Source organism: Dromiciops gliroides, chromosome 6 (genome assembly GCF_019393635.1).
Source record: "Dromiciops gliroides isolate mDroGli1 chromosome 6, mDroGli1.pri, whole genome shotgun sequence".
NCBI lineage: Eukaryota > Metazoa > Chordata > Mammalia > Microbiotheria > Microbiotheriidae > Dromiciops > Dromiciops gliroides.
Window position 1 is genome coordinate 280,274,710 of NC_057866.1, and position 19,946 is coordinate 280,294,655.

Genomic DNA, 19,946 nt, shown 5'->3' on the forward strand with positions numbered 1-19,946 from the left:
AATTAAAAAAAAAAAGAATTACACCCTCGGGGGCTGCTAGGTGGTGCAGTGGATAGAGCACTGGCCCTGGAGTCAGGAGGACCTGAGTTCAAATCCAGCCTCAGACACTTAACACTTACTAGCTCTGTGACCCTGGGCAAGTCACTTAACCCCAATTGCCTCAGTATAAAAAAATAAATAAATGACTGACTGACTGACACCCTCTTGCACACAAATCCAATTGGAATAAAGTTGGTTTCCTTTCCCTAGCCCCTAAATAAACTAAGAGAAATCCTTGGACTTCTCATGGGGAAAAGGCATAGCACAGAAGTATGGCTCTGAGATTCCTATCTCCTCGAGCTGGAGACAGGCAGATACTTTTATAGAGGTCTGATGGTCGCCCAGTGAGGTCATTGTCTGACTGGAAAGCTCCCCTGTTGAGGGAGAACCATCCCTCACTGGCTGGGGGAAGTTGGGTGAGGGGTGGTTCTGTATCTTTCAAGCCATCTCTCAGCTCCTTATTCCACAAAGGCAGCAGCCACACCCAATCTTACCTCCCCGAGGGGTGGGGGAAACTGGTTAGGTATGTCTGTCCTTTGGTTTAGTTTCTTTTGATGTACCCCACAACTTCTGGGGTACCCAGGGCCATTCAAATGAGGTACCTAGGGACATAACTTGTTTGGTTCACTTCCCCATATATTTGAGAAATGAGACCTTTATCATAGAAACTTGCTGTAAACTTTTTTCCCAGTTTCCTGCTTTCCTTCTAATTTTGTTTGCATTCGTTGTTTGTGCAAATCTTTAAATTTAATATTGTAATCAGGGCAGCTAGGTGGCACAGTGGATAGAGCACCAGCCCTGGATTCAGGAGGACCTGAATTCAAATCGAGCCTCGGACACTTGACACTTACTAGCTGTGTGACCCTGGGCAAGTCGCTTAACCCCAATTGCCTCACCAAAAAAATTAATGTTGTAATCAAAATTATCCATTTTATCTTTCTATTTTGTTCATAAATTCTTCCCTTATTTATAGACCTGACAGGTAAACTCCCTAATTTGCTTGTGATATCACACTTTGTCTAAATCGCGCAGCCATTTTCTTGCCATACAGTGTTTCTTCTTTGCTCATGAAGAGCACCAATGACATCAGGAGGGTGATGTCTTATCTTGAAAGTGAGACAGAGCTGTGCAAAATCGGCTTCTCTCTCCTCCACAGTCAGAGTCCAATGTCAACACACAGGTCAAGATGAGCCAAGATACAGTGGGAGACCTTGGCCTTCTCAAGCTAAAGTCTTTGCCAAGTTTCAGTTTGTCTGAGGCAATGCCTGTCTACTAATTAAAGGCTAGGCAAGAAATAAGGCAAAACTGACCTAGTTTGCTTTCATAAAAGAAATTAATCTGAAAAAGGAAGGCCTGCTTCTGTCCAGAACAGAAAACTGGCATATATTTGGAGATTCTGGCTTATGCCTAGTTTCAGCCAGATTGCTTTCCAGTTTTCCCAGCAGTAATCTAGGTAGAACTATCTTTTTTTTTTTTTTTTGGTGAGGCAATGGGGGTTAAGTGACTTGCCCAGGGTCACACAGCTAGTAAGTGTTAGGTGTCTGAGGCCGGATTTGAACTCAGGCCGGTGCTCTATCCACTGTGTCACCTAGCTGCCCCTGCTTGGCTCTTAATGTTATGAGATTCTAAAGCCCCAAACCATCATTTCTCTCAAAGCTCGAGATCACAATTGTCCTGGCCTCTTTCCTGTGTGGACCAGAAGGTAGAGACCTTTGGCAAGAAACTTATTATAGAGCCCATCCAGGGCAAGATAATCAGTCAGCTGATGGGGAAGAGGCCCATGTTGGCTTCATTTGGATCTGAAGTGCCTGGTACCTCGTCCAGGAGCAAGGCTTTAATAAACCACCAGACACAATCCTTTGCATGGACCATGGATTTGGGTGCCTATAACTCTTTATCTCCCATGTTTCTAGGGAAGTCGACAGGAGCAGCCCATAGTCTTTGGTCTGTCTTTCTCCCCTTGGTCAGGGGCCAAGTCCACCCAACCCAATTCAGTGAATTCTGACCTGTTTCCAAATTTGGCCTTTCTAGTCCCTACTCCCAGGACCTAGAGAGCGCCCCTTTCACTCCTGGACCATGAAAGGCTTCATCAGGACTGAGCACTCATGAAAAGTCTGAGACCAGAGACCAATGACTCAAGGGGGAAAGGGTCACTTGGCTAGGGAGCCAGTGGGGTCTAGTTGGGAAAGAACCTGCTCTAGGGGGCAGAGTGCCTCAGTTCTGATTCCACTTTGGCTACAGTGGTAGGAAACTTGGTTGGCTTCTTGCCTGTGTAATCTTTGGGAAAGCACTAAGCTGCTCTGGGCCAGTTTTCTGGGCAGTCAAAGGAAGGGATGGGACAACCAGACTTCTGAAGTCCCTTCCAGGTTGATCTCTGCTTCTCTGTTGATAGGATGTTTCTAAATGATCTGACTTCTCCCTCTTGCCTCTGTATTCCTTTCTCTCCTATCCTCCTAAAAAGATATTTGTGCCTCAGTTCCCTGGGGTTCTGTTTTCTTCATGCAATCAATGTTTTGCTGCTCTAATCCTGAATGCCAGTCCTTTCCCACTGACTGCCTTTCTTGTAAGGAGCAGATTACCAAAATGCACACACCAATTGTGCCTGACAATCGGTGCCCCACTTGGTACCTCCCTGCAAAGAGAGGTCCTGGAGCCTGGAGTGTTTCTTCTGATTCTTGTGCTGATCATGTAAATTGTTTGGATCTGGTTCCTGGCTCTTTCCTTCCCCTGCTTCATGCACCTTTACCCAAACTTCATCTGAATTTTATTTCATATGGGCCACTTAGAATGAAATGATCAGCTCCATTCAATTTGAGCAGGATTCTGAACACAAATTATGAGTGTGGACAAAGGGTTGGAGTGCTGGACTCCTTCATTAGGATTTGAAGCCAGGTCTTCCTATCTCATGATTTACACACTTGGTAGCTATGACTCTAGGATTCAACCTTCCTGTGCCTTTGCTTCCTAGTCTGTAAAATGAGAAGGTTGGACTCAGTGACCACTCCAAGATATAGGTGGTGGCCCCTAAGTCAGCTGTGGCTTTGTCTGGAAGCTTGTACGTCCAATGAAATAACATTAAAATACTTAGCAGTGCCTGGCATATAGTGGGCACTTAATAAATATTTATTCCTTGTACGTGTCTCTGGTGTTCCAAGTCTACACGTTCTCATCTTTTTTTATGAGATATTTTATTTTTCCCGTTACATGTAAAGATAGTTCTCAACTTTTGTTTATACATGCTTTACAATTTCAGATTTTTCTCCCTCCCTCCCCTCCCTGCCCCCTCCCCTAGACAGCAGGTAATCTGATATAGGTTATATCTATATATCTCTATACATATACATATAGATATATATATACACACATATATATACACATAATAACATTAATCCTATTTCTGCATTAATCCTGTTACAAGAGAAAGAATCAGAGCAGTGATGCAAAACCTCAAAATAGAAAAAAAACCAACAGCACCCAAAACAAAAGAAATAATATGGTTCAATCAGCATCTATACTCCACAGTTCTTTCTTTCTTTTTTTTTTTCTTGGATTTGGAGATCCTCTTCTATCATGAGTTCCCTGGAACTCTTCTGTACCATTGCATTGGTGAGAAGAATATAGTCCATCACAGTAGGTCAACACTCGATGTTGATGATACTGTGTACAATGTTCTTCTGGTTCTGCTCATCTCACTCATCATCAGCTTCACATAAGACCCTCCAGGTTTCTCTGAACTCTTCCTGCTCATCATTTCTTACAGCACAATAGTATTCCATTGTATTCATATACCACAACTTGTCCAGCCATTCCCCACGTTCTCATCTTTGACCTAGAGAGCTGAGCCTGATAGGACATGAGGTCTGCCCCTCTGAGCAAGGGTCAATGTTTGGTAGGACTCTGGGATGCCGGGGTAGACGTTGCTCACAGGCCTAAGTGTCCTTCCATTTCAAAGTAGTGGCTCATGCCAGACCCTACTCCATGCCCTGGATTCTTCCTTCTCTTTATTTGTGCTTCAGTCCAGTGGCCAAGGGCACCAAGGTTAGGCTGCAGGTTCCAGGCTTCCCTCACCCTTCTGTTGTTCGAGACCAGAGCCCGGCTACTTCTGCTGGGTTTTGCTCATCAGGAAGATTCTCCAGTTCCCATTAAGGCTTTAGAATTGGGTTGGGTACTCGGCACCCCCTGTATGGGGAATTGGGGAAGCCCTCCCAGCAGAGGGCCCAACCCCTCGGGGGCCTTGGCCCTTCCCCTAGGAAGAGCTGAAAGACCCTCCTCCAAAGTAACCGTCCAGTTGCTTGCTGCTTTCTCCCTCCTCTCCTGGAGACAGAAGAGGGATGGCAATGGCTGGTTTTTATAGCTCCAGGGGCTTGAGGAATCTATGTCCTCACAGACCAGAGAACAGCCGGCTTTCACTCCTACTGAACAGAGAACTTTCTGTGGCACCTGCTGGGAGGTTCTCGGCTGAGCCTCCATATTTGGACCAGCCCCAGCAAGTAGATCAAGACTATTCCTGTGTGTCTCTCCCCTCACCCTACATCTTCCAAAGGGATTTCCAAAAAGCCTCCATATAGTCGGGACTGTTATTCTTCCTAAGTTGAGAAGAATTGCTGGTCTGCACAAGGTACACCCATCACTGCCATGTCTACCATGTGCCCAGACTTCTGGACCATAGCCTGGATCCAGCTCCTCCCATTTTTTTCTTGTTTGTCATATTTGAATTCATGTAAAGTCCGACTCCAGTTATGTGCTGTTGACACTCCACATCTTTGGCCAATTGCTGTCAGGACTGGAAGCAGATACAGGGGTCTCTTTTCCACCCTCCCTGATGGCCACCACAGCTAGCAGCCCCCTCTCTGCCCTATGCTGGAGCGCAGGGCCCATTCTTGGCTGAACATTCCCTGCTTGCTTCACCCTTGTCCACTCTGGCTTCAGTGTCCTTCCTACAGTGCCCGTGTAGGCAGGGGAATGTTTCTTCTGCAGGGAATGTTTCTCTCCTTTATGTCCCATTTTTGCCATTAGATAGATGGGCTTTGTTCTCAACCCCTGGACCAGTGAGACTTTCTTACTGAAGCCTTTGTGAGTCTCGGGGCGGAGGGGGGCGCGGGGTGGTTCATCAGCAGAATGGGAATAATAATTGCAGGCTGAATGCCTTTGGGCTCCAATAGTCCTTGCCCCATAATGGACCAGACCCGTATGCTCAGCAAGCTTGGAGATCCTCTGTTTTTGTAGCTGCTCTTCTAACACCTCAAGATGCTACTCCAAGAAACCTTTTGAGATCTCATGCTTCTCAAGGGAAGCATCACTTTGCAGGTAGTGGGTGGTAGGGGTTCCTGACTGTGGCATCAGTCATTTTCTCTTGCCATTTCTTCAGCATTCTGAACTTGCAAACTGGGATGTCTTTGTACTTTTCCTGAATGTCATTGTCGGCCATTTCTTTTTTTTTTAATTAATAAAGTTTTTTTTTCCGTTACATGTAAAAATACTTCTCAACTTTTGTTTATACAAGCTTTCCAATTTCAGATTTTTCTCCCTCACTCCCTTCCCTCTCCCCTCCCTCCCCCCTCCCCTAGACAGCAGGTAATCTGATATAGGTTTGTGTGTATATATATGTGTGTGTGTGTGTGTGTGTGTGTGTGTGTGTGTGTGTATAACATTAAACCTATTTCTGCATTAATCATGTTATAAGAGAAAAATCGGAGCAATGACGAAAAACTTCAAAATAGAAAAACATCAGCACCAAAAACAAAAATAGTATGGTTCATTCAGCATCTATACTGCACAGTTTTTTTTTTCCCCTGGATTTGGCGATCTTCTTCTATCATGAGTTGCCTGGAACTCTTCTGTACCATTGCATTGGTGAGAAGAATATAGTCTATGACAGTAAATCAACACTCAATGTTGATGATACTGTATGCAATGTTCTTCTGGTTCTGTTCATCTCACTCATCAGCCCACGCAAGACCCTCCAGTTTCTCTGAACTCCTCCTGCTCATCACTTCTTACAGCACAATATAGTATTCCATTGTATTCCTATACCATAACTTGTCCAGCCATTCCCCAATGGATGGGCATCCCTTCAACTTCCAATTCCTTGCCACCACATAAAGAGCAACTATAAATATTTTTGTACACGTGGATCCCTTTCCCCCTTCCATGATTTCTTTGGGCAAAAGACCCAAAAGTGGTATTGCTAGGTCAAAGGGTATGCACAGCTTTATTGCCCTTTGGCCATAATTCCAAATTGCTCTCCAGAATGGTTGGATCAGTTCACAGCTCCACCAATAATGAATTAGTGTTCCAATTTTTCCACAGCTTCTCCAACATTTATTATTTTCCTTTTTTGTAATTTTAGCCAATCTGATAGGTGTCAGGTGGCACCTGAGAGTTGTTTTAATTTATCTCTCTAATCATTAGAGATTTAGAGCATTTTTTCATATGGGAATAGATAGCTTTGATTTCTTCATCAGAAAACTGCCTGTTCCTATCCTTTGACCATTTCTCGATTGGGGGATGACTTGGATTCTTATAAATTTGATTTAGTTCCCTATATATTTTAGAGACGAGACCTTTATCAGAAGTACTGGCCACAAATTGTTTCCCAGCTTTCTGCCTCCCTTCTAATTTTTGATGCATTGCTTCTGTTTGTACAAAATTTTTTTAATTTAATGTCATCAAAATCATCCATTTTGCATTTTATAATATACTCTATCTCTTGTTTGGTCATAAACTGTTTTCCTTTCCAAAGATCTGATAGGTAGACTATTCCTTTCTCTCATAATTTACCTATGGTGTATCACCTCTTATGTCTAAATCGTGTATCCATTTTGACCTTATTTTAGTATAAGGTGTAAGATGTGGGTCTATGCCTAATTTCTGCCATACTATCTTCCCCTTTTCCCAGCAGTTTTTGTCAAATACTGAGTTCCTATCTCAGAAGCTGGAATCTTTGGGTTTATCAAACACTACATTACTAGTGTCATTTACTACTGCATTTCCTGTGCCTAGCCTATTCCATTGATCCTCCACTCTATTTCTTAGCCAGTACCAGATAGTTTTATAGTCAAGCTCCAGGTTTGGTGCCGATAACCCACCTTCCTGTGAATTTTTTTTCATTATTTCCCTGGATATTCTTGATTTTTTTTGTTTTTCCAGATGAATTTTGTTATTCTAGCTGTATAAAATAATTTTTAGGTAGTCTGATTGGTATGGCACTGAATAAGTAAATTAATTTAGGCAGTATTGTCATTTTTACTATATTAGCTCTGCCTATCCAGGAGCAATTGATATCTTTCCAATTATTTAGATCTGATTGGATTTGTGTGAAGAGTGTTTAGTAGTTGTGTACATAGAGTTCCTGGGTTTGTCTTGGCAAGTAGACTCCCAAGCATTTTATATTATCTACTGTTACTTTAAATGGAATTTCTCTTTCTATCTCTTGCTGCTGGACTTTGTTGGTCATGTATAGAAATGCTGATGATTTATGTGGATTTATTGTATATCCTGCTACTTTGCTAAAGTTGTTGTTTCAAGTAATTTTTGAGTTGATTCTCTAGGATTCTAAGTATACCATCATATCATCTGCAGAGAGTGATAGTTTTGTTTCCTCCTTGCCTATTCTAATTCCTTTTTCTTCTCTGATTGCTAAAGCTAATATTTCTAGTACAATATTAAATAACAGGGGTGATAATGGACATCCCTGTTGCCTTCCCTGATCTTATTGGGAAGGCCTCTAACTTATCTCCATTGCATATAATACTTGCTGATGGTTTTAGGTAGATACTGTTTATTGTTTTAAGGAAAGCGCCAACTACTCCTAAACTCTCTAGTGTTTTTAGTAGGAATGGGTGCTGTATTTTGTCAAAAGCTTTCTCTGCATCTATTGAGATAATCATATAATTTTGGTTGGTTTTCTTATTGATGTGGTTGATTATGTTAATAGTGTTCCTAATGTTGAACCAGCCCTGCATTCCTGGTATAAATCCCACCTGGTCATAGTGTATTATCCTGGTGATCACTTGCTGTAATCTCCTTGCTAATATCTTATTTAAGATTTTAGCATCAATATTCATTAGGGAAATTGGTCTATAATTTTCTTTCTCTGATTTTGCTTTGCCTGGTTTTGGTATCACCAGCATATTTGTCATAAAACGAATTTGGTAGAAGTCCTTCTTAACCTATTTTTCCAAATAATTTGTATAATATTGGAATTAATTGTTCTTTAAATTTTTGGTAAAATTCACCTGTTGTAAACCCATCTGGTCCTGGGGATTTTTTCTTAGGGAGTTCATTAATGGCTTGTTCAATTTCTTTTTTCTAATATGGGTTTATTTAAGGATTTTATTTCCTCTTCAGTTAACCTGGGCAGTTTGTATTTTTGTAAATATTCATCCATTTCATCTAGATTGTCAAATTTATTGGCATACAGTTGGGCAAAATAATTCCTAATTATTGATTTAATTTCCACTTCATTGGTGGTAACATCACACTTTTCATTTTTGATACTGGTAATTTGGTTTTCTTTCTTTTTTTAATCAAATTAACCAATATTTTATCTATTTTATTGGTTTTTTCCATAAAACAAGCTTAGTTTTATTGATTAATTCTATAGTTTTTTTGCTTTCAATCTTATTAATTTCTCCTTTAATTTTCAGGATCTCTAGTTTAGTATCTAATTGGGGATTTTTAATTTGCTCTTTTTCTAGCTTTTTAAGTTGGATGCCCCATTCATTAATCTCCTCTTTCTCTTTTTTTATTCATGTAAGCATTTAGAGCTATAAATTTTCCCCTAAGCACTGCTTTGGCTGCATCCCATAGATTTTGGTATGTTGTCTCATTATTGTCATTCTCTTGGATATAGTTATTGATTGTTTCTATGATTTGTTGTTTGGCCCATTCATTCTTTAGAATGAAATTATTTAGTTTCCAATTGATTTTCATTCTACTTTTCCCTGGCTCTTTCTTACATGTAATTTTTATTGCATCATGATCTGAGAAGGATGCATTTACTATTTCTGCCTTTCTACATTTGACTATGATGTTTTTGTGCCCTAATACATGCACAATTTTTGTAAATGTGCCATGTACTGCTGAAAAAAAGGTATATTTCTTTCTATCCCCATCCATTTTTCTCCAGACATCTATCATGTCTAACTCTTCTAGTAATCTATTCACTTCTTTCACTTATTTTTTGGCTAGACTTATCTAATTCTGAGAGGGGGAGATTCAGATCCCCCACTAGTATAGTATTACTAATTCCTCTTGTAACTCATTTAACTTCTCCTCTAAGAACTTGGATGCCATACCACTTGGTGCATACATATTTAATATTGATATTACTTCATTATCTATAGTACCTTTTAGCAAGATATAATTTCCTTCCTTATCTTTTTTTTTTTAATTTTAGTGAGGCAATTGGTGTTAAGTGACTTGCCCAGGGTCACACAGCTAGTAAGTGTCAACTGTCTGAGGCCAGATTTGAACTCTGGTCCTCCTGAATCCAGGGCCAGTGCTCTATCCATTGTGCCACCTAGCTGCCCTCTTTATCTCTTTTAATGAGATCTATTTTTGCCTGCACTTTGAGATAAGGATTGCTACCCCTGCTTTTTTTACTTTAGCTGAGGCATAATATATTCTGCTCCAGCCTTTTACCTTTACTCTGTGTGTATCTCTCTGCTTCAAATGTGTTTCTTGTAAACAGCATATTGTAGGATTCTGGTTTTTAATCCACTCTGCAATTCACTTCCATTTTATAGCAGTGTTCATCCCATTCACATTCAGTTGTTATTATTACTGACTGTGTTCCCCTCCATTCTATTTACCCCCTTTATACTTTTCCCCCCTTTCACCCTATTCCTCCTCACCAACGTTTTACTTCTTACCCCTGCCTCCCCCAATCTGTCCTCCCTTTTTATCACCTCCCTTTTTCTTTACCCTTTTCTCTCTTGCTTTTATCCTCCCTTCTATCCATCCCCCCCCTTTCCCTTCCCCTTTTGCTTCCCTAAAGAATGAGCTAAGTTTCTTTATCCCAATGAATGTATGTTATTCCCTCTTTGTTTCAACCCTACTCTCATTAGATTTGATTCAATGTTCATCCCGCCTTTCTTTCCCTCTATTGTAATAGGGTGTTTTTTTCACCTCTTCATATCATAATTCATCCCATTCCACCTCCCCTTTCCTCTCCTGCCCATAAACTCCTTTTTTAACCCCTTGATTTTTTTGTATCATCACATCAAAGACAATTTATTTTTATACCCTCTGTGTAAAGTCCTCTCTGCCCAAATACATTTACAGTTCTTAAGAGTTATGAGTATTATCTTCCTGTGTAGGGATATAAACAGTTTAACCTAACTGAGTAACCTTTTTTTCCCCCCTCTGTTTACCTTTTTAAACTTCTCTTGAGTCTTGTATGTTAAGATCGAATTTTCTATTCAGTTCTGGTCTTTTCATCAAGAAAGATTGAAAGTCCCCAATGTCATTAAATGTCCATCTTTCCCCTGAAAGAGAATGCACATTTTTGCTAAGTAATAGACTCTTGGCTGCAATCCAAGCTCCTTTGCCTTCCGGAATATCATATTCCAAGCCTTGCGGTCCTTTAATGTTGAAGCTTCCAGGTCCTGAGCAATCCTGACTGTGGCTCCATGATATTTAAATTGCTTCTTTCTGGCTGCTTGGAGTATTTTCTCCTTCACCTGATAATTCTGTAATTTGGCTACAATATTCCTTGGAGTCTTCCCTTTGGGGTCTCTTTCAGGGGCTGATCGGTGGATTCTTTCAGTGATGATTTTATCCTCTGATTCTATGATATCAAGGCAGTTCTCCTTAATAATTTCCTGGAATATGGTGTCTAGATTCTTTTTCTGGTCATGGCTTTCAGGCAGTCCAATGATTCTCAAATTGTCTCTCCTGGATCTGTTTTCCAGATCAGTTGTCTTTCCAATGAGGTATTTCACATTTTCTTCTGTTTTTTCATTCTTTTGATTCTGCTTGACTGATTCCTGGTGTCTCACGGATTCCTTATCCTCCAACTGTCCAATTTTAATTTTTAAGGCATTGTTTTCTTCAGTGAGATTATGCACCTTTTTTTCCATTTGGCCAGTCAATCTTTGTGCTTCCTTTTCCAAGCTGCTGATTCTTTTTTCATAGTTCTCTTGTTTTGCTTTCATTTCTCTCCCCATTTTTTTCTTCTACCTTTCAATTGATTTTTAAAATCCTTTTTGAGCTCTTCCAGGAAGGCTTTTTGTTCTTGAGACCAATTCACCTTCCCTCATGAGACTTCACATGTAGGCGATTTGAAAGTATTATCCTCATCTGAGTTTGTGTTTGCTTCTTCCCTATTGATGCAGAAGCTCTCAATGGAGAGGGCTCTTTTTTGCTTCTTATTCATTATTGCAGCTTATTTATTTTTTAAGTTGAGGTCTGCTCTGGGGGCACCAGGGTCCCTGTTTGGGGCTTCTTGTGCAGGGGTATAGGTGCTGTGTGACTGGCTTTTTACTCTAAGGCCTTTATAGTGTGTGCAATTTGCCCCCCCTACACTTCATGTCTGAGCGCGCTCGGTCAGGCGCCTGATCCCACCTGTCCTGTTCGTGGACCTACAGCTGGCAACTTGCCCTCTTGACTGGTGCAGGTAGGTTTTTCCACTGTCCTTCTTGGCCACCAGATTTTTGAGCCAAGTTCCAGGGCCCTCAGTTGTTCGGCTGCAGCCCACAGTTCCTGCTGACTTGCCCCGACTCCCTGGGCCTCCCTTTTGCCTGAGACAGACAGACCTTTTCCTGAAGTCTTCTAAATTATCTCTGGTTGGAAGACTGTGTCTCTCTCTGTCTCTTTGCAGGTTCTGTAGTTTCAGAATCCGTCCAGAGGTTTGATTTAATGTTCTTTTTGAGGGAACAGGAGGAGAGCTCAGGCAGCTTGTTGCTTCTCTGCCATCTTGGCTACACTCCCCGCCCCCCCCCCCAGCCATTTCTAATCCCAAGCTGGCAATGGTGAGTTGAATATACTTCCCAAATTTCTTGGCAACAGTCCATTGCTTATCTGACAGCCTCCTTCTTGGTATAGTTTCAGAATTTTGCTTTCTATACAACTGCCTCTATGGAGACAAATACATTTTGGTCAAATTATCTCTCCTTTTATGCCCATGCTGATGCTTATTACTAGTCACTGAACACAGCGATTTCTGGTGATATTTCTTCACTTTGTCATGAATAATTTGTATGATGGGGTGGGGGAGCCCATGTGGGCTAGACAAGAGTCTAAGATGGTGTTTGGCTCTACTGAAACACGTGCTCTTTGAGATGGAAAAATGAGGTTTGTTGTGGAACAGCCCTTGTGAAAACTTGACTGCTCTGCTAAAGAATGACCTCATTGTGGATGCCCCCACTCCACACGGATGAATCCCCTAGCAACTTCATAAAGACAGGAGAGGCAGCCTCTGGGTCAGAATGGTTCAGTCACTCTTGTTGGCTTTAGGGACTAGGAAGGCCTGAGATGAGGCCTTGCCCTCCTCCAGATGCTTGGCATCTCAGGACCTTGGTGCCCTCAACTGTCATTTCCCACATGGCTCTCATCCCTTGAGAGATGGGGGAAAGCAGCCAGGCTGCACGAAGTCTGTTTTAGTGTCCTACCTTTGCAAAGGTACTTCCAGTCCCATGATAGGAGATATATGGTGGGTCTTGGCAGGAATGTGTGGGAAGAAGAGGAGACAGCCTGTAGCAAGGGTGACAGATGGGCCAAGGGCAAAGAGCCTCTTGCTCTGGCTCCTGCATAATGTCAGTGCCCAAAGGTAGAGTTCAAGGACACAATAGCTGTGAGAGACCTTCATGATGAGGTATTAGCTTTAGACATCAAAAATAAATCCTTGAGGGTAGAGATAGTCCTGCCACAGGGCCATCTCAAGCTTCCATCCTGCCATGGGGCAGGGAGGGGGGGGACCATGGCCACACCCACACATACATAATGCTACCTTCTGCATAGATGGTACTTATTAAGCTAGCTAAAGTAGCCTTCTACATTGACCCATGCCTTTCTTTGCTCTGATCCTGAGGGGGGCTGGGCTATACCAAGATTGGCCATGTCCACCCTATGCTGGTGGGCCCCAGAGAAAAAAGTTCCTGAACCACCTAGCTGCTTTTCTCCTAACAAGGCCATCCCTCCTCCTACAGAGTGAGAGGACTAGTGGAAGGCTCTCCAACTGATGGACACAAACTGTCTCCAAAGAGCAGACTCACTCCTATAAGGAGCAGCAGTTAGGTAATTGGGCCCTCCCATGAGCCAGGCTTCTTTTGACCTTTGGCCAAAAGAACAGTTGACTGGGATTCTCATGACCTAATGTCTTGTTTTGGCTATTAAGTCAATCTCCTTCACCAAAGACTGATGATTCCTCTGTACCCCCAAATCTCTCCTAGGGCATCTGGGCTAGTTCACTAGTTTCTTGTAGAAAGAGTCCTTTATTCATTTTTTCCTGTTATGATCTTTGCAAAGAGAAGAAGAGGGCTCCCCGCAGCAGTCCTCTTGAGTCCAGTTAGTTCAGTGCTCAAAGGCACCCAATTTTTTGTGTAAGCGCTTATGTAGTTTCAAAAGACAAGTGAAAGAGCCCCTGCCCAGAACACTGTGGGGGGGGGTGGGCCATGTTGGAGCAGAGCACCATGGAGGGGTCCACTTTGTGTAAAATCCCCTTGTCATAAATTACGGTGTGGGAGAAAAACAGCTCCACAAAATGGTCTGTGAGCTGAGTGCATTGCATACATAGGGAAGGCACCGAGTTTAGCATTGATTTCTCTCTGGCCAGGGACTAGGTAATTTCTGGCTGCCAACAGTGTCAGAAGACTTAATTATTGATTCTCACACTTGATGGGTGTACAGTTCACAGGTGACTATGGCATTCTCATAAAAGGTCTTTCCTATGTTGCAGATAGTTTAAACCTGCTTTTGGAAAGCCTCAGCTTTGTCCTGGGTAAAGGATATCTGGGAACCTGCACTGTTGGGGAAAGGACTTTTTTTCCCTCTTGGAAAAAGCTTTACTGGGAGATTCAGAGCCTGTTTCTTACATTGCAGTTCTGATATAGTGCAAGTTTGGAGGAACCCCATCCAAGAACACAGTTGTGGACGATCCAGTCTAGAAATCATGTTCTGATATGGGATTCTGGTTTCAAACTTCTATGGTGTTACACCAGCAAAAGGAAAGTTTGTGTAGACCATCAATAATGTCTCCACATCATCCGCTATGGAAGCCTAAACCCAACCTTCTTCTTAAAGCTCAGTTGTGATTGTTGGGGATGTTAGTCTCCCTCCAGGCCCCCTTGTATTTCTGGGTAATGTTCTCTAAAATGAAATGCATGAAGACCTTGCCCTATAGGCTATGATAACTATTCAATGGCTGATACCTTCAGGCTGGAGGTTGCCTCAACCATCCCAATCTTGAGTCCACTGTGTTCCTTCTTCTCTTGCCTATAAAAGAGAAGGTAAGAAGGTAACCAGACCTATACCCCCCCCCAAAAAAAAAAAGGTAACCAGTGTTACTTTGAGCAGATGTCTCACCTGAAATCCATCTTTCTGTGCCTGAAAATATCCCTCTGTTTGAGAAAAACTAGAGAAAGGCAGAGCCCAGAATATTGGGGATCTGCCTTTTAATGGAATATATTTGTGACCTAATTGGAACGGAATTGTCACAGGCTGTGACTGCCTCATGACATTTGTCTATCATAATGGGGCCCACCCACCATACTGGGTGCTTCCTAGAATTGTCTTGACACTTCTAGCTGTCTTTGAGTTGTGGCAATCTGAGGGGCCCCCCCAACATTTCTCTTCCTTGCCCCATGAGTGAAGCTTGACTTTGAGATAACATGGGTACAGAATAGGGAAGGAAATCCCTACTGAACTAGACGGTAGATAGGGTCATGTCTTAAACTAAATTCCAATTCCGCCACTTTCCAGCCATGTAGGTTTCAACAAGTCATGCCCTCTCTGTGCCTGGTCTACTCTGCCCAATGAATGGGTGGAACTAGAAGCACCCTAGAAAGGACCTTCTGAAGCGCCAGAAGTCTGATTCTATGCAAGGTTTGGAAAGGGCAAGTGTGATTGTCCTTGTGGAGAGCCTCTTAATCAATAATCCTAACAGACTCCAAAGCCTTCTTTAAAACTCGGGGACTTGCCTGAATTTGAGCTTCCTGCCACAGGCAGGAGCTGCCTGACCCACAGAGGTCGCTGCTGATACTTTGTCAATCTAGCCTGAGAACTACTTGACAGATCTTTCTGATCTTTCTGGTTTTTAAAAATTCAGTGGAAAAACTATTCCCTTTTTACAAAAAAAAAAAAAAAAAAAACCACCACCACCACCCACAACCTCTCCCTCAAGAAGAATTAGGGGAAAACCACAAGAAGAAACAAACAAATGAAAATAGTATAGTTCAATCTGCATTCAGACTCCATAATTCTGTTTCTGTATGTGGAGAGAATTTCCCATCATGAATCTTTTGGAATTGCCTTGGATCATTGTATTGCTAAGGAGAGCCAAGTCTATCATAGTTGATCATTGCACAATGTTGCTGTTGCTGAGTAATGTTCTCCTGGTTCTGCTCACTTCACTCGGCATCAATTCATGTCTTCCCAGGTTTTTCTGAAATCTGCCTGTTCATTTATTGCAGCACCATAGTATTCCATTACATCATATACCACAATTTGTTCAGCCATTCCCAATGGATGGGCATTCCTTTGATTTCCAATTCTTTGCCACCACAAAGAGCAGCTATAAATATTTTTGTACTATCGATTTATTTTAATAAATTTATTCATTTATTTTTTCAACAAAAATAAAAACTCCACAAAACTATTTCCTTAGAATCAAGAGTTTTCAAGGTGTTGGAGAGCTTTGTACTTCAGTTGATGCCTACCTGTTCCTCCCCTGCCTGAAACGGGGGTTCCACAGCAGCCTTGCATGCCCTCAATTACATTGCCCAGTGCCTCTTGGCTAAGGTGCAAAAATATCCATTACCCCTAGTGAGAAAGGTCATACTAACATTCTTTTGTTTTTTTGGTTTTGGGTTTGTTTTTTTTTTTGCGGGGCAATGAAGGTTAAGTGACTTGCCCAGGGTCACAGAGCTAGTAGGTGTCAAGTGTCTGAGGACGGATTTGAACTTGGGTCCTCCTGAATCCAGGACTGGTGCTCTATCTACTGTGCCACCTAGCTGCCCCCCATACTATCATTTTTGAAGGACTACTCTTCCAGTCAACCTCTGCGGGTTTAGTCTAACTTGCAGGCATATGAATATCTTCCCAGTACCCAGCTGGGGTCCTTCAAGCTGCAGTGCTTCCCATCATTCCACCCAGGTTTCCACTCATTGGCAAAGCAGCTCTTCCTCCCTTGGCTTGGCCCAAGGACAAATGATTCATTCCTGCTAGGATATTGTTTGGCAGTGAGTGGCTTTCCCCCTTGGTCTTGCCATCCAGGGAGGAAGCGGTGGTTTTCATAGCAGTTCTGCATCTACACCCCCCCCCACCACGCGCACACGCGCACCACATCCTAACTGAACTAGGGCAATGGATCAGATTCTTACAAGTGGGCTGGCATACATGAGATGCTCAGAGGGGACCTTGGAGGTCAAGGTTTCCAAGGATTTGACAATCAGAGCCAAAGGTAGCAGTCAGCTATCCTGAGAAGGGCTTGAAGGTGTTTTAGTTTCCGGGGACGGTAAGTCAAGGGACTTTAAGCTTATGCTAGAGAACAAGGGGACTGTGGCCAAGAATCTCAAAACACAGTCCCGTGTTACTTTCGATGTAATGAACTGTTTGTCAGCTTTTAAGTGGTGTCATGATCTCATTTCTGTTCATGAAACAGCCCCTATGGGTAAATGAAGTCAGACTACAGATTAAACAGCTCTTTTAGAGGGTGCATGACGGATTGATTGAGGGGAGATTTATACATTGCCAGCAGCAAGGTAGCAAGGTAACTACTTCCACCAGTCAGGCCTTGGTCAGGGAAGGTTAACAAACACAAGACAGGTTTTCATTTAGCCAAAAGTTGTAGGATGGATTCCCCTGATTCCCAAACAATAAATAAGAGGGAGTTAGACATATAATCCTTCTGCAGACAAACATTAACCATGAAATAGTAAAGCCAACGTAATTCAATAATTCACCCCAATATTAAATAGCATCAACTTTCCTTATTCCTGGTAATTAACTATTAAAATAAATTATCTGAAATAAAAGAAAACTGGGGACAAAGTTATCCAGCAGCTATGATTTAATTTGCAAAGCTAGCGTTTTCATATCAAATCTGGTCACCTGATTCCTCAGATGTCAGATCCCAAGTGACTTACAGAGCTGATTTTTATAACAAAAGTGATTTTTAAAGTGACAAACTCGTGGGGGCAGCTAGGTGGCACAGTGGATAGAGCACTGACCCTGGAGTCAGGAGGACCTGAATTCAAATCTACTAGTTGTGTGACCCTAGGCTTAACCCCAATTATCTCAGTTTAAAAAAAAAGTTAATACTGCCCTAGAAGTTCTTGCCTTACAGGTGGTCCCTTTTGTAACCAGAAAGCGTACTGGGAAAGAACTTGTGGGCAGTAGTTAGTAGTCATCCCACCCCCATCTTCCTTAGAAGATTCCATTATTCAACTTGAACTCTAGCTCAAGGGAGAAAAAAAGGCACTTCTCCACCAAGACCAGAAAGAGGAATTTAACCCACCTAGCCAACCTTTCTGCAACTACAGGGAACTTAGCCTTTAGTCAACCCCCTCCCCCATTTCTTCTAGAAAGGGAAACGACCTTTAAAAAAAAACTTCAATCTTATTTTCTTCTTTTACATTATCCACTACAAAATGTCACCTGTTCACTATCTAGTCACTAGGTCTGGAGATAACGTAGACTTAAGAGAATATCTTGTTAGCCTGGCTTAGCTGTTGGGGGCTCGATTTCCCTAAAGAAGGGATCTTAGCCCTGTAATCAAACTGAAAATAAATGGAAATAATCAGTACTAGTTGATTTCCTTTTCATCAGTCCCAATGTCCATGTCCTCAGAAGTTCCATGTTGTATCTTAGCTCTCCTATATGGTCATCTGGTCCCTGGAGGTGAAAAAAAAAAAGGGTTTAACAGAAAAACCTAAGACCCAAGCTTTACTTCCCATATTAGCTCTCAAAGGGAGTCAGACCCCCAGTTAATGGACAAAGTTACAAGTCAGGATGCTAGGTTCTCTTACCCCACAGTAAGCAGTGCCCATAATGGAGGGAGCTAGGCTATGAAGGCCTAAGACTATAACAATAAAGGAATTGACAGGCTATAGAAACTTAGAAATTAATGAAAAACGAAGATATTTTGAAACTAGCCATGGGAACCAGAAAGAGACATGAGCAGAAAAGGCCAAATTCGTCCCCAGATTCACCTTATGACATGCGAACCTCAAAAACACACCTCCACTGAAAAAGGTACCTGCCTCGGGGGTTGGCTTAGGCCCCCAGGAACTCCAAATTTAGAATAAACCCTCCCCTGTACCTCCCCAAGGTGGAGAGTATTATAATGAGACTGATCATCAATTTATCTATCCTATAAATATAACTCTTTTCTTTCATTATTCAAGAGATACCTTTTCACTTTTCTGGTTCTCTCCTTGTGATCACTCACAGCATTGCAATAAAACTTGGTAAACTGAGTCACCGAGTCTTGTAATTCTTTTGGGATGACTCATGATCAATTTGACCCCAAATTCTGCCCACATCAGAAACATCTTCCCTCAGAAATTTTCAGGCCTCTTATGACAGCTCTGGAGGGGGCTCCTTTTCCCCCAAATCTCAGCCTTTATTTTGGCTACAGATTCATACATACTTAAAGGCCTTTGCTGCTTTCGATGAGATCTCAATGTCAACCCTTGGCACATAATCTTCAGACTTGGTGATATCTTCCTCCAGGATGTCTGTGCCCACCTTGTCACCCTCTACCATACACTGGATCTGTGGCTTCTGAATGCCATACCCCACAGGCACCAGCTGGGAGCCTCCCCAGACCAGTCTATACAGCTGTATGGAGCAGCCATACTCCTCCAACTTTGCCATGTCTGTTTTGTCATCCCAAGGCTTGACAAGCTAGGAGGAGAGAAGACTGCAATTGGCCCTGGCTTCTTCCTCATCATTGCTGCCAAACAAGTTAATATCATCTTCCGTGTTGTCCCCTGTTGGGGTGGTCACCTGCTTAGCAGGTGATGTGGTGGGTAGCTCCATCTTCATAGGGGATATGTGCTGAGTATGAGGAGCTGGAGAGCAATGAGGGGACGGGCATTTCTCCAGCACACAGAGTCGGGTCTTGAGCTTGGAGATGGTGAGCTGTAGGTCCTGAATCACCCTTCAAAGGCTCTGTTGCTTTGCCTCTAAGCTGGAAATTCTGGTGCCAGCTCACTATGGTCCCCACTGGGGCCACTGGAAAAGCTGGTGTTTGTGCTTCTGGCCAATGACTTCTGGCTATTGTCCCTGGCTCTGGCAATGCCATGGAGGATCACACTGGTGCTGTTCTCCTATTGGGAAGAGCCTGGCACAGGAACATTCATTTGCTCACAGAACTTTCTCTCTGCATCATTGTACTTGAATTTATCAAACCAGATCTTCTCATGCACCAGGAAGCTGGTTGCCATCTTCACTTTGTGAGAAGGGAGGGCAGCAGTGAAAGGTTAGTCTCAAAGATCTCCCCTAAGAGGAATTTCCTCAAAGTCTTAAGCTCCTCTCATGTCTCTCCAGACATATAATCTTAAGTGGAGTTGGCCTCCTATACCTTTTCTCTTGGAGCTGGAAGCTCCTGACGTGACTTGAAGACAAAGACTGAAAAGTTTTTTTCTTTCTTTTTTCTTTTAAGTAATAGATATTTCTATTTATTGTTTTGGGTTCCAATTTTTATCCCTCCTTCCCTCCCTCCCCATGTCTCCAAGGTGGTA

At 42.4% G+C, this 19,946-nt stretch overlaps 1 pseudogene; it reads right to left on the bottom strand.

The window, feature by feature from the left end:
- Positions 1-18,840: 18,840 nt before the first annotated feature.
- LOC122732326 lies at positions 18,841-19,649 on the bottom strand (annotated as a pseudogene).
- Positions 19,650-19,946: the final 297 nt, after the last annotated feature.